Source organism: Dipteris shenzhenensis, chromosome 6, assembly GCF_047967505.1.
Source record: "Dipteris shenzhenensis isolate YYH24624 ecotype China chromosome 6, Dip_SZ_1.0, whole genome shotgun sequence".
Lineage (NCBI taxonomy): Eukaryota > Viridiplantae > Streptophyta > Polypodiopsida > Gleicheniales > Dipteridaceae > Dipteris > Dipteris shenzhenensis.
Window position 1 is genome coordinate 24,821,546 of NC_141601.1, and position 10,699 is coordinate 24,832,244.

Genomic DNA, 10,699 nt, shown 5'->3' on the forward strand with positions numbered 1-10,699 from the left:
TAATCTTCCACCCTCTATGGCAATTAAGAAAGGACATGTTATGTTATCCCTTCTAATTCCAGGGAAACATAAAGTCAAAAACGTGAATGTTTATCTAGAGCCTTTGATTGATGAGCTGAAGATACGTTGAAGGGGTATTGAGGCGCATGACGTGAGTAGGCCTCCCTCATCACAAGGCTTCATCTATAAGGCAGTATTGATGTGGACGATGCATGACTTATATGATGTAGACACGCTATTAAACACATGTATAATTGCATTGATAGATGCGTGAATAACCGCACTAATAGACGTGCCTATATTTTCAGTAAGTATATCAATGCTTATAGATGAGCCCGCTCTTTTTTGTGTCTATCGAGCATGTCTACATACACATTGTGTTGTTGTGTATCTTAGTCCCTTTTCTTCTACTTCACTCTGCCATACTTACATGATGCAAGCCTCATCTCCTCTGTATTACTTGTTGTTGCTCCTGAGCACACCCTTACAAGTCTTCATCCTTCTTCCTTACAAGCCTTGAATTATGCCATATTAATCTTACTCCATGCAATAATCTTTCCTTGTAATTCTCCTCCTCATATCAAGGATCAATTCACACTTTGAGCATTCAAATCCTCTATTAGTCTCACCTTCACACCTTCTAGCTCATGAGGTATGAATCTTCAAATCATGCCTTCTAATGCATGCACTAATATCTCCCTTACCAAGCTTACCCAAGCTCTAAGGCAAGTAAACATAAAGGAGGTATGCATTCTCTATCAAGATTAAAAAGCACTCATCGGCTGGCCACCATTGGCTAGTCCTTTCAAGCATCCATAGAAGAAACAAGACCTCTTTAAATTTTTCCCCCTAGGTTAGCAGCGTTGGTGGAGAAAAGGCTATGATCTTCATAGTCATGGAACTATTAACTACTAGCAAAAAAATTCTTGACTATTGCATCATTTTAAAAGTGCATATCATGCTTACGCAATAGCCAAAAACTTTTAGAAAACTCTAAAATTTCGTGAAGGATTAGGATAAAGTATCCACGTAATATAAGGGTATTTGTATTGGTCCCTTGCATGCACATGTTGTATATTTTTTACATGGTGGATACCCAGGGTATGCAAAGAAGGTAGAGGTTAATATGAAATCCATTGCAAAACATGTAGAGCCTTAATGCAACTAGATCCTCCATTAGTATTAACCTTCTTGCTTCTAGCTTCTCTAGTAGTCTTTAAATCATGCCATCCAATGTATGCACTAATATCCCCCTTACCCTATCTTTTAGAGAAGAATAAAGGAGGGATACATTCTCTATCCAGATCTAAATGATTTGTTGGTCACAGAGGCCGGTTATTTCAATCATCTATAAAAGAAGTAGAACCTCTTAAATGAATTCCTTATACATTAGCAATGATGGTGCTAGTAGAAGTATATCCTATTTTGAACAAAATAATGCATTTCTCTCTTGATACTCATGGGACCATGAGAAACTAGCAAATTTTTCATAATTGATGCCTCATTTTAAGAGCTTGTTATTATCGTACCTAAATCAATAGATATATGACACTAGAATGGCTTTTAAGAAATTTCTAAAGGTTTGTGAATGATGAGAAGAAAGTATCTAGCATGTAATATAAGGGTATTTGTATTGGTCCCTTGCATGCACATGCTATATAGGGTTTCTACATAGTGGATCCCCTAGGGGGTATAAAGGAAGTAGAGGGTAAGCTAAAATCCATGGCAATAAATAGGTATTTGTATTTGTCCCTTGCATGCACATGCTATATGGGTTTCTACATAGCGGATCTCCTAGGGGGTGGGTGCAAAGAAGGTAGAGGCTAAGCTGAAATCATGATGGCAAAACATTTAGTGTATTAGAAATCCAAAAATTTACCCTTATAGCATGCATAATGTTGAGAAACTTGACATGATAGAGTTGCTCAATGTTGGTGATTGCCCAACATTTCTTTGTTTTAGTATAAAAGATCGATGTTAGAGAAAAAATATATGCTCATCTAAACTTCCTTGGGAAAGAAGTACCTTTAGGAAACAGGATGCATATAGGCAAGTGGAGCTATATTTTGAGCTTAGAGGAGGTAGAAATCCTTAAAAATATTGCATGTACCTCACTTGATTATAAAAATTCTTTTCATTTTGAGAGTTACCCGAGTAACATTGCTAGCCTATGACTCATCCTACAAAGTTGTAGCCTCCATTTGATATAAAGACATGCAAGCTTGTAGCTTGAATCCTCCTTGAATCCAAGCTATATAGGCCCTTATATATATAATGAACCACAAGTACATTATGTAGGACATGTAAAGCCAATACCAGAGGTACAATTTATTATATGATGAGCCCTAGGTTACTTAAGGACTTTGGCAAGCAAAAAACAAAAAGGGACAAGCCCCATTCTCCCTCACACCTTCATTGCTTGGATGCCATTCTCTTGCAATGTTCTAAGTTTTTGCATTGTACTCAAACAAGAAATTTCATTGATGACGTTGAATCTAAGTATTAAGTTTGTGAATCCGGGGAAGTTTTAGCCTTATAAAGATTGATGTTAAAATAGCTTGGAATCTAGTCTTACGGATTGGGTTTAGATAGTTGGTTATGCTCTTAATCATCCATTATATTCATGTAGAAGCTACAAGGTTGTAAATTCAAAGCAAAGCTAAAAGATCATAATGTAAACCTTTGTTGATATATTTTTTGAATAGGAGGAAGGAATGACAAAGGAACCCCTTAATCCCTATGCACAAGGTCAAGTGGAAAATATCAAAAACTCATTAAAACTTAAAGTGGAAAAGCATGTTGCATAAAAGATTGTCTTTATAATGATTGTATGCCTCTAATCTACCAAATGAATTTAGATCTAGTGGATGCAAGGCACATGATGCATTCATATATGTACATATATACATGTAATCATACTAATAAGCATGCATTATATACATACATGCACGCACGCACATAGTAAAGTAAGAAAATGCATGCATGCATGTGCATGTGTGCAAGTGCACACATTCATTGGTGTGCATGCGCGGCCCTAGGGGAAAGAGTTCGTGGGTGCTCCGGACATGGGAAGGTTGCACTCTTAATGATTAACATATAATAAGCAAACTTGGACATTAGGTAACAAGAGAAACTAGCATGCAACGTTCCAATTAAGTACAATCCCCTCGTTGTCACTTTTCTAAGAGGTCCTCCACATTATTATGGGGTTGGTTAATTTTGCAACCAAAGTTCAGGTCCCCCGGGTCTTCAGTAATCACAGGCAAGGAAGGGCATCAGTTTTGCGGGTGCATCGGCCTGCTGCGGAAATATTCTGAAACCAGAAAACGTGACAAGTCCGACTCACTCATACGTTAAATGTAAGGAGTGAAAACTTATCCCCCAGTACAAGAAGCAGATTTCAGGAGGAGGAAAAATAGCTACTTACCTGAGCTCGCGAACATTCTGTCGAAAATTCATAGAGCCTCAGGAAATCTGTTGCCTCGTGCTCCTCTACACACCGAAGCAGACACGAATGGTTCAGTTCTTCGTGTAGATAGAAGACAAACAAGTTACTGCACAGGTGACAGACCATACATGTTCTGATGTTTCGCGTGCATACTATGGCAACAACAAAAGAAAAAAGGAGTTACAGGCTCCTTACGGGGAACAGCATGGATAAAAATTATTGAGAAGGCACATCGAGTGGCGTTCACAGCTACCCCGGCATTTTACGCCATCACCCCTTAAGCCCATCTCGGAAAATCCTGAAGCACCTACAGGGTAAAGTGAAGGTAGACCATCGAATGAGAGGGATGCAGCCGTTGAGAAGCATCCAGGGTATCCACCATGAGGTCCGGAATGATCACAGTTTCTGTGAAGAAAGGAAAAGTATTTGGAGATCTTATTTGGATAGTAATAATCGTAAGGGTGCTTGCGCTTGAGAAGGCCCGGACCCCGTGCATTTTGGCAGTTCGGGAATGGATGCGAGAAATCAGAATCCGTGTGTAGATTGGGATCATTGAGAGCAGATGTTTCTGATAGAAGTGAAGCGAGTTGGGAAGGAAAACAGCACATGTCGAAGTGGGTTCTGGGCGTTGCTGCTGTAGAAGAGGAAAGCGAAGAAACTCGCAAGTCATGAGGACGAGTAGAAGATGCAATTCTAAGAACCATGGGAGCAGATATAGGACTGGAAGTCGGATGAAAAAGGCTGCGAAGAGGCAAGAGCTCGGGAGACGAGGATGACAAGCAGCAAAAAGGGTAGGTGAGAGTACTAAGCTGCTGGAAGGGAAGAAGCTGCGATGGAGGCTTTGAAAAGTGATTTGGGAGAGGAGCTGGGGAGGTATTAAGCATTCACTTACAAAGAGGCGCTTATATAAACCCAGAGATGAAAAGGGATGCGATAATGGAAGAATGTTTATTTGGAGTAGGGATGGAAATAGATGGAATTGGAGGGACAATGGCGCATAGATCAGCGCTGAGGTCAAGCGATCAATCGATTTGAGCATCCAAGGAAAGGGATGAGAAGAGTGGTGGCTGCAGATGATGTTGTTGTTAGCAACTGAAACGCTACTGAATGAGCACAAGGTGAGTGCAAACAGGAACGAGATAGGCGATGGAGGAGCGCATCGATGCGGGGTTGCATCTCGATGGCTTCACTGTATCTCGATGGCTTCGGACAGTGGAAAGGGCGCACTAAAGCGACGTGATAAGAATACAACGAAATGTGGAATATGCTAAGGCATGCTTTTGACCAGAAAATTCACTAGACTGATGGGGTCGAGACGATGGAGTGCTGAATGAATTCTAATCCATTAGAAGCGTTGTAGATCAAAGCTGCAGTGCGAGATTAATACATTCAAGAAGAGACAAATGAATTTTGTGAAGAGGCAATCATCGGATGTATAAATTATCATGGGATCTACGGGCGTTATAGTCGCGGCTCCTGAATACTTAGCGCCGTTCCTCCGTCATATTACGATCGATCATCGATATACTCTACAAGCAAGCTTCAATTATGGAGATGGAAGCGACAAATTATGCAGGTCGTCAGGATCGTCGTTTGTTTTCGTAATGAGATCATATTGTAGCTTCAATTATATATATCACAGAGATGCGACGGCCTCGCATTGGTCCACCCCACAATTAGATAACGAAACTTGCTTTGGAAAATTGGCCGGCCGCACGGCATCGATGCTGCGAATCAAAAAACGTCTTTCTCCGGGACGAGGAGCTTGTTAACCAGACAGCAGCCATCGCCAAATCTGTGGGAGGGCGACGTCCCTGGGCTTGCGTTGCGTGGATCTGGAATTGTCCGTCGATCGATGGATTGCGTCCTTGGAAGCATCAAATATCTTTTTTACATACGCAGATGATCAAACAACAAAAAGCAGCCGCAGCCGTTTTCTGCAATAGTGTGATTGATTGATGGATGCCATCGAACAGAGCGCGCAACTCGATCGGTTGACGGAATGTGTTTGGAGATCGTAACTTGATTCGATCTTTGATCTCCAATAACTTTCCGGGATAGACTGCCAATGCCATGCAGTCATAGTCATAGTCAATAGTCATATCCACCCTCCTCTATATATATAGCAGCTTGTGTGCCTTCGTTCTCCTTCCTATATGTTTCATGAATGTTCATGGTTGAAACTTGCTCTCGGAAAGCACGAAGTGATGGCCGACGGAATGCAGCGAGCGCAATGAATGTAGCGATTGCACAGAAATTGAGAAAATGCAATTGGAACGATTTTCTAGTAGGGCTCTCAAAGATTTGCCAGTTGTGAAATGGAAAATGTCATTTTCTTGTTTGTTATATGGAGTTTTATTTTCCACAAATCCTCCTCCTTCTCCATCCACATTTTCTCTATTCTTATATATTGATATCATGTTTGGGAAGGCTTACATGTGCTCAATAAATGGCCATAGTCAGCTTTTTTTTATTTGTAGGTTTCTAGCTATTACCAAATCCAAAGCCAGCTTCTAGAGCCCTTTCCCTTCAACCTTCAAGTTCTTCTTCTTCGATCGTTATGCCTTGCATGGTTCAACCTTTTCGCACAAACCTTACCAATATACACTTCCAGCATACACTTCCAGCTGAGAGCTTACATGACCTAAAGTGGACCTTTCCCCCACATTGGCTCATGGATGCACTATAAAAATTTGCTGGCTATATCTTAATATTAGCTATGTAGGCTTGGCACAAACCTTACCAATATACACTTCCAGCTAAGAGCTTACATGACCTAGAGTGGACCTTTCCCCCACATTGGCTCATGGATGCACCATAAAAATTTGATGGCTATATCTTAATATTAGCTGTGTAGGCTTGGCACATGTCTGATTAAGGAGAAGAAACAAAATAATAATTAGTATTAATTGCAATCTCATCATGCCCATTTGACATGGGATGTGTAATGGCAATGGTCTCCTCCCATAACCACTTTGTTCCCTCTATGTACCCAATGCATATACTATGAGTATGATGATTGGCTGAGAGTATGGTAATAGCCAATGCCTATACTATGAGTATGATAATGGGCTAAGATCATCTCTTTGCATTGTTGGCTATGTCAAGTGATACTAGACCCATATAGGGTACGATTGAATGAGACACAATAAAAACCCACAAAATCATGTTGAGATGAACAGGTGTAAAAGCATGTCCCGTTTGGTTCGAAGAACAATAATCCCATTTTAAATATAAGGAGACACAAGCCTCATGGAAGGCATATCATATTCTTGTGACATGAGCAAGCTAATGGAAATAACTTACATTTTTCTACTTTTATAAATCACATTAAAGATGATGCCTTGTCTATCGTTACTCTCCTCATGTCATATGAGCACTTCATGCCCTAGATAGCTTCATCACAACAAGTAGAATAATGGACCAACTTGAAGGATCAATGATCTCATTGTGTGAAGTCCTACCATTTAGGCAAGGCTACAAAGAAGTAGAAATACAAATTCCTACCTTCTAGGAAAGGCTACAAAATTCTACCTTTTAGCAAAGGCCACAAAGTAGTAGGAATACTTTCCCAATACTTGAATAGTAAGTCCCAATGAGCTCAATTTTCATGCATCCCATGATAAACAACTTGATGTTTTCCTACACATGCATTATGAACTAGTTCAATTATTGGCGCTGCATTTCAATTGCTAGTGACAAGTTTACGGTTACAAAATTGCAATGTCCTCCACAATTGGGTCACCCATTGATTGGCCACTTTTATACTAGAGTGATGAGTGATACTTGGGGCATAATATAGCATAAATCTCATGTCCTATGCCACTATTCATTGTGTATAGCTTTTTTGTGATAAAAAGTATTTCTTTTCCCACCAACGCCACCCACTCTTTAGTTTCATCTTGTTTCACGCGATGCATCTATTCTTATGTTAATGTCAAAGAGAATTTAAATTTCAAACTTCATAAAATCACAAAAGCACTATTAATGAAATAAGTTTGATGCACATAATGTCAAGAATAAGCTCACTCCTCGTTGCAAAAATGACCAAGTTAAAGGGAGGGTCATTTCTATAGAGTCTAGGCTACTCTTACATTCTCTAACATCGAATGTTAGTACCCATTCCAATTTGTTTGTGTTTGATTAAATTTCAAAATGATGTTTGATTAAGTGTCAAAACGAGCCAAAGTGGACCCAAAAAGATCCCAAATCAAATAATAAGTTATAAAAAATTTATAATAAGTTAATCAATCATAAGCTGAAATTTTTTCAATACCTTTACATTAGAATATAGGGAAAGAACATGCACATGTAGCTCTACAAAAACAAGTCCTCTAATGTAGGTATCAAAAAATATGGGCTTTTTTAAAAAATGGCATCATATATTTGCAATAATGATTATCCCCTTAAATGTTGGTACAAAAGCACTCATTTCATGTATGTTATTGAATTGGACATGTCTACAATCTATTCTCAATATATATGTCTACAAACTATTGAATTGAACATGTCGACAAACTATTCTCACACCTATGGAGGAGCCCTCATCATAAGTTCATGTTTCTTTTTGCACTCACTCATATCATCTTGTTCCTACTATTGCACATGCAAGGCCCTACATTAGAAATAACACCCTCGTGCATTTTTTCCTAAACTCCTTAATATTTTCTAGTATCTCTCTAGTATCGATATAAGAGGCCTATATGCATTATTGTTTTTTAAGTTCTAATCTTTATTTTTCAGTCTAGGGCAACCATTTACTTAATAAGTAATATTGAAAATATCTTGTTCTAGCATAGTACTAGCACCTCTTTGATAATGTTGTAGTGGTTAGAATATAATCAAACACATAGATAGTGCATTTTGAAGCTCATGAAACCAATTTCCATAAGGTCTTCTTGAGCATTTTTTAAATTATGCTACTAGACTGACTAGGAGGCTAAGCTTGCTACAATTTATATGAAAATCTTGATGCGAAGGTGCACTTATTTTTTAATTTAGCTCAATAAATATACAAAGGACCCATGGAATTTTCACATAAATGAAAGGTTTTGGTGTAGTATCATTATCATGGGAGTATACTTTAGTTAGAAATACAATGATCAACATAGACTAGGAAATTTAAATTGAGATTTTTTTTCTTAAATTACGATGCCACATTGGGTGATTGAGAGAGAGAGAGAGAGAGAGAGAGAGAGAGAGAGAGAGAGAGCTATTCTAACTTTTATGTTATAAGACTATGTTTAAAAGCAACAATACAAAATACAAAATATAATGAAAATTTGCTCAATATTCTACATTCAATTGTGTTACCTAAAAACCATGTCTTTGGTTATCCAATGCATATTTTCTAACCATGCTAAGGAAAGACAACAAATTGCAAATTTTGTATATAATAAGAAAATTTTAACCTTAAAACTAAGATTTTATTGGCCTGAAAATAGACAAAACTGTATTTTATATCCAGAATCATTATCATCAAGAAGCATGTGCCATTGTAAAATATATTTTATTTGATGAAATTTTAATCAAATTTAATTATGTAATGAAATAAATACATCAAAATTAAGTGACTAAGTGAAAACATTTTCTTAATTTATTATACTTGAAACTACCTTTGCCAAGATACCTCACCTTACTCTTTAACATTCCAAACAATTAAGTCTAAAATAAGGTGGCACTAAATTAATTTAAATAAGAGAAATTTTCTTGAAAACATAATACTTCAAGGAGATTTCCAAAAATGTATAAAGATGCTACTAGATGGACGTAAATAAATATTTTGTTTAACTTGGATACTCTAAAAGATTCAAGTTTATACAAAGTAAGATAGGAAGCACAATAGGCTCATGTCTATAGTCTGAAATCCAATGATAACATAGTTTTAACTAATATAGGATTGCATTTTATTCCTACACTATTATTGAAAAATAACCTTATGCAAAGTATCAATTTTTAAATTTGTCATAAAAGTATGAATTTTATGATTTGATGTCCTTCTCATCTGTTACGATCTTCCAGAAAATCTAAAATTTAAAATAAGAAGAAATGGATATTTCACAAAAAAGTCTAGAAATCCTTGCTCGACACTTATCTTCAACTTAGTTAATTTTTGTGAATATTACAACCTTCACCAAATAGATTCATATTCATCTAAATTAACAGGGTTGAATGTTTGATAAAGTATCATAGAGGCACATGTATGGCATAAAAAAAACAGCTTCACTTCAAGATACATACATGTTCTAAAATATGAAACTCTATCTTATATATTCACAAATTCTACAAGTCCTTTAATTGGAAGGAGCTACATATCTTCAACAAATGGATAAGCAAATTACTCATATTCTATAATCAACCTAGAATGAGTACATGTATATTTAAAAATGTGTTATTTCATTGGGAAAATGCTCCAAAATTTTTAATCAATAATAATCATTAGTGCTAGTTTGATCAAACTATTTTAATGAAGCCACTCCATATCATTTTGAAAGGAACATGGGAAAACTCATCTTAGTCTAAAGTTCAACAAATAAATTTCCCTATACCCTTTATGTGATGCTATTATTTATGTAATATTATTCCCATAACCAACATATTTGGTGATCTAAATACAACAAGATGTAAAATATTTCTTTTCCATAATAATCACAAGTAAAATCACTCAAAATATCAATGTCAACTTTTCAACATAAGTCGATGTAACAAGGTTATAAATATTACAATCAATGGAGAATAAAGGTACCTCATATGATTTGGCTTGGAAATTGATTAATGAAAAATAGAGAGCTTTCATTAGCAATAAAAATGTCCTCTCATCATGAGTTTCTCACCTAGAACTATTGAGGGCTCTATACACACAATAAAAATGTCCTCTCATCATAAGTTTCTGGGCTCTATATGCACAATAATGTTGCTACTTCCCAATTTATTACCACTATTAATATATCATTTATCATTGAGAAAATAATGGCTACTACAAGGGATAATGTTCGTCTCACTATCAATATTTCTTGGGTTGTAATATTTAATAAAGTAGAAAGAGAGGTAATAAATTTGAGACTTTTTTTATCTTCTTTTGGGGTGGGAAAAAGAGAGTGATGTATATATATTGACTATGTGGGTGCATGTGTGTGTGTGTGTATTTAGATTTAATGATCCCCATCAATAAATGAACCATACAATTAATTCAATCATTTGGATAATTATAAAAAGATGCATATAAGAAATGGATTGAAATTCTTTAAGAAA

At 36.6% G+C, this 10,699-nt stretch overlaps 1 long non-coding RNA gene across 1 annotated transcript; it reads right to left on the minus strand.

Annotated features, from left to right (window-relative positions):
* Positions 1-3,082: 3,082 nt before the first annotated feature.
* LOC147900963 (uncharacterized) lies at positions 3,083-4,436 on the minus strand. The gene is made up of 3 exons (XR_015541210.1): positions 3,644-4,436; positions 3,428-3,492; positions 3,083-3,313 (listed from the first exon to the last, which is right to left on the minus strand). It is a non-coding gene; the product is annotated as an uncharacterized LOC147900963 (long non-coding RNA).
* Between the last annotated feature and the right edge of the window lie 6,263 nt (positions 4,437-10,699).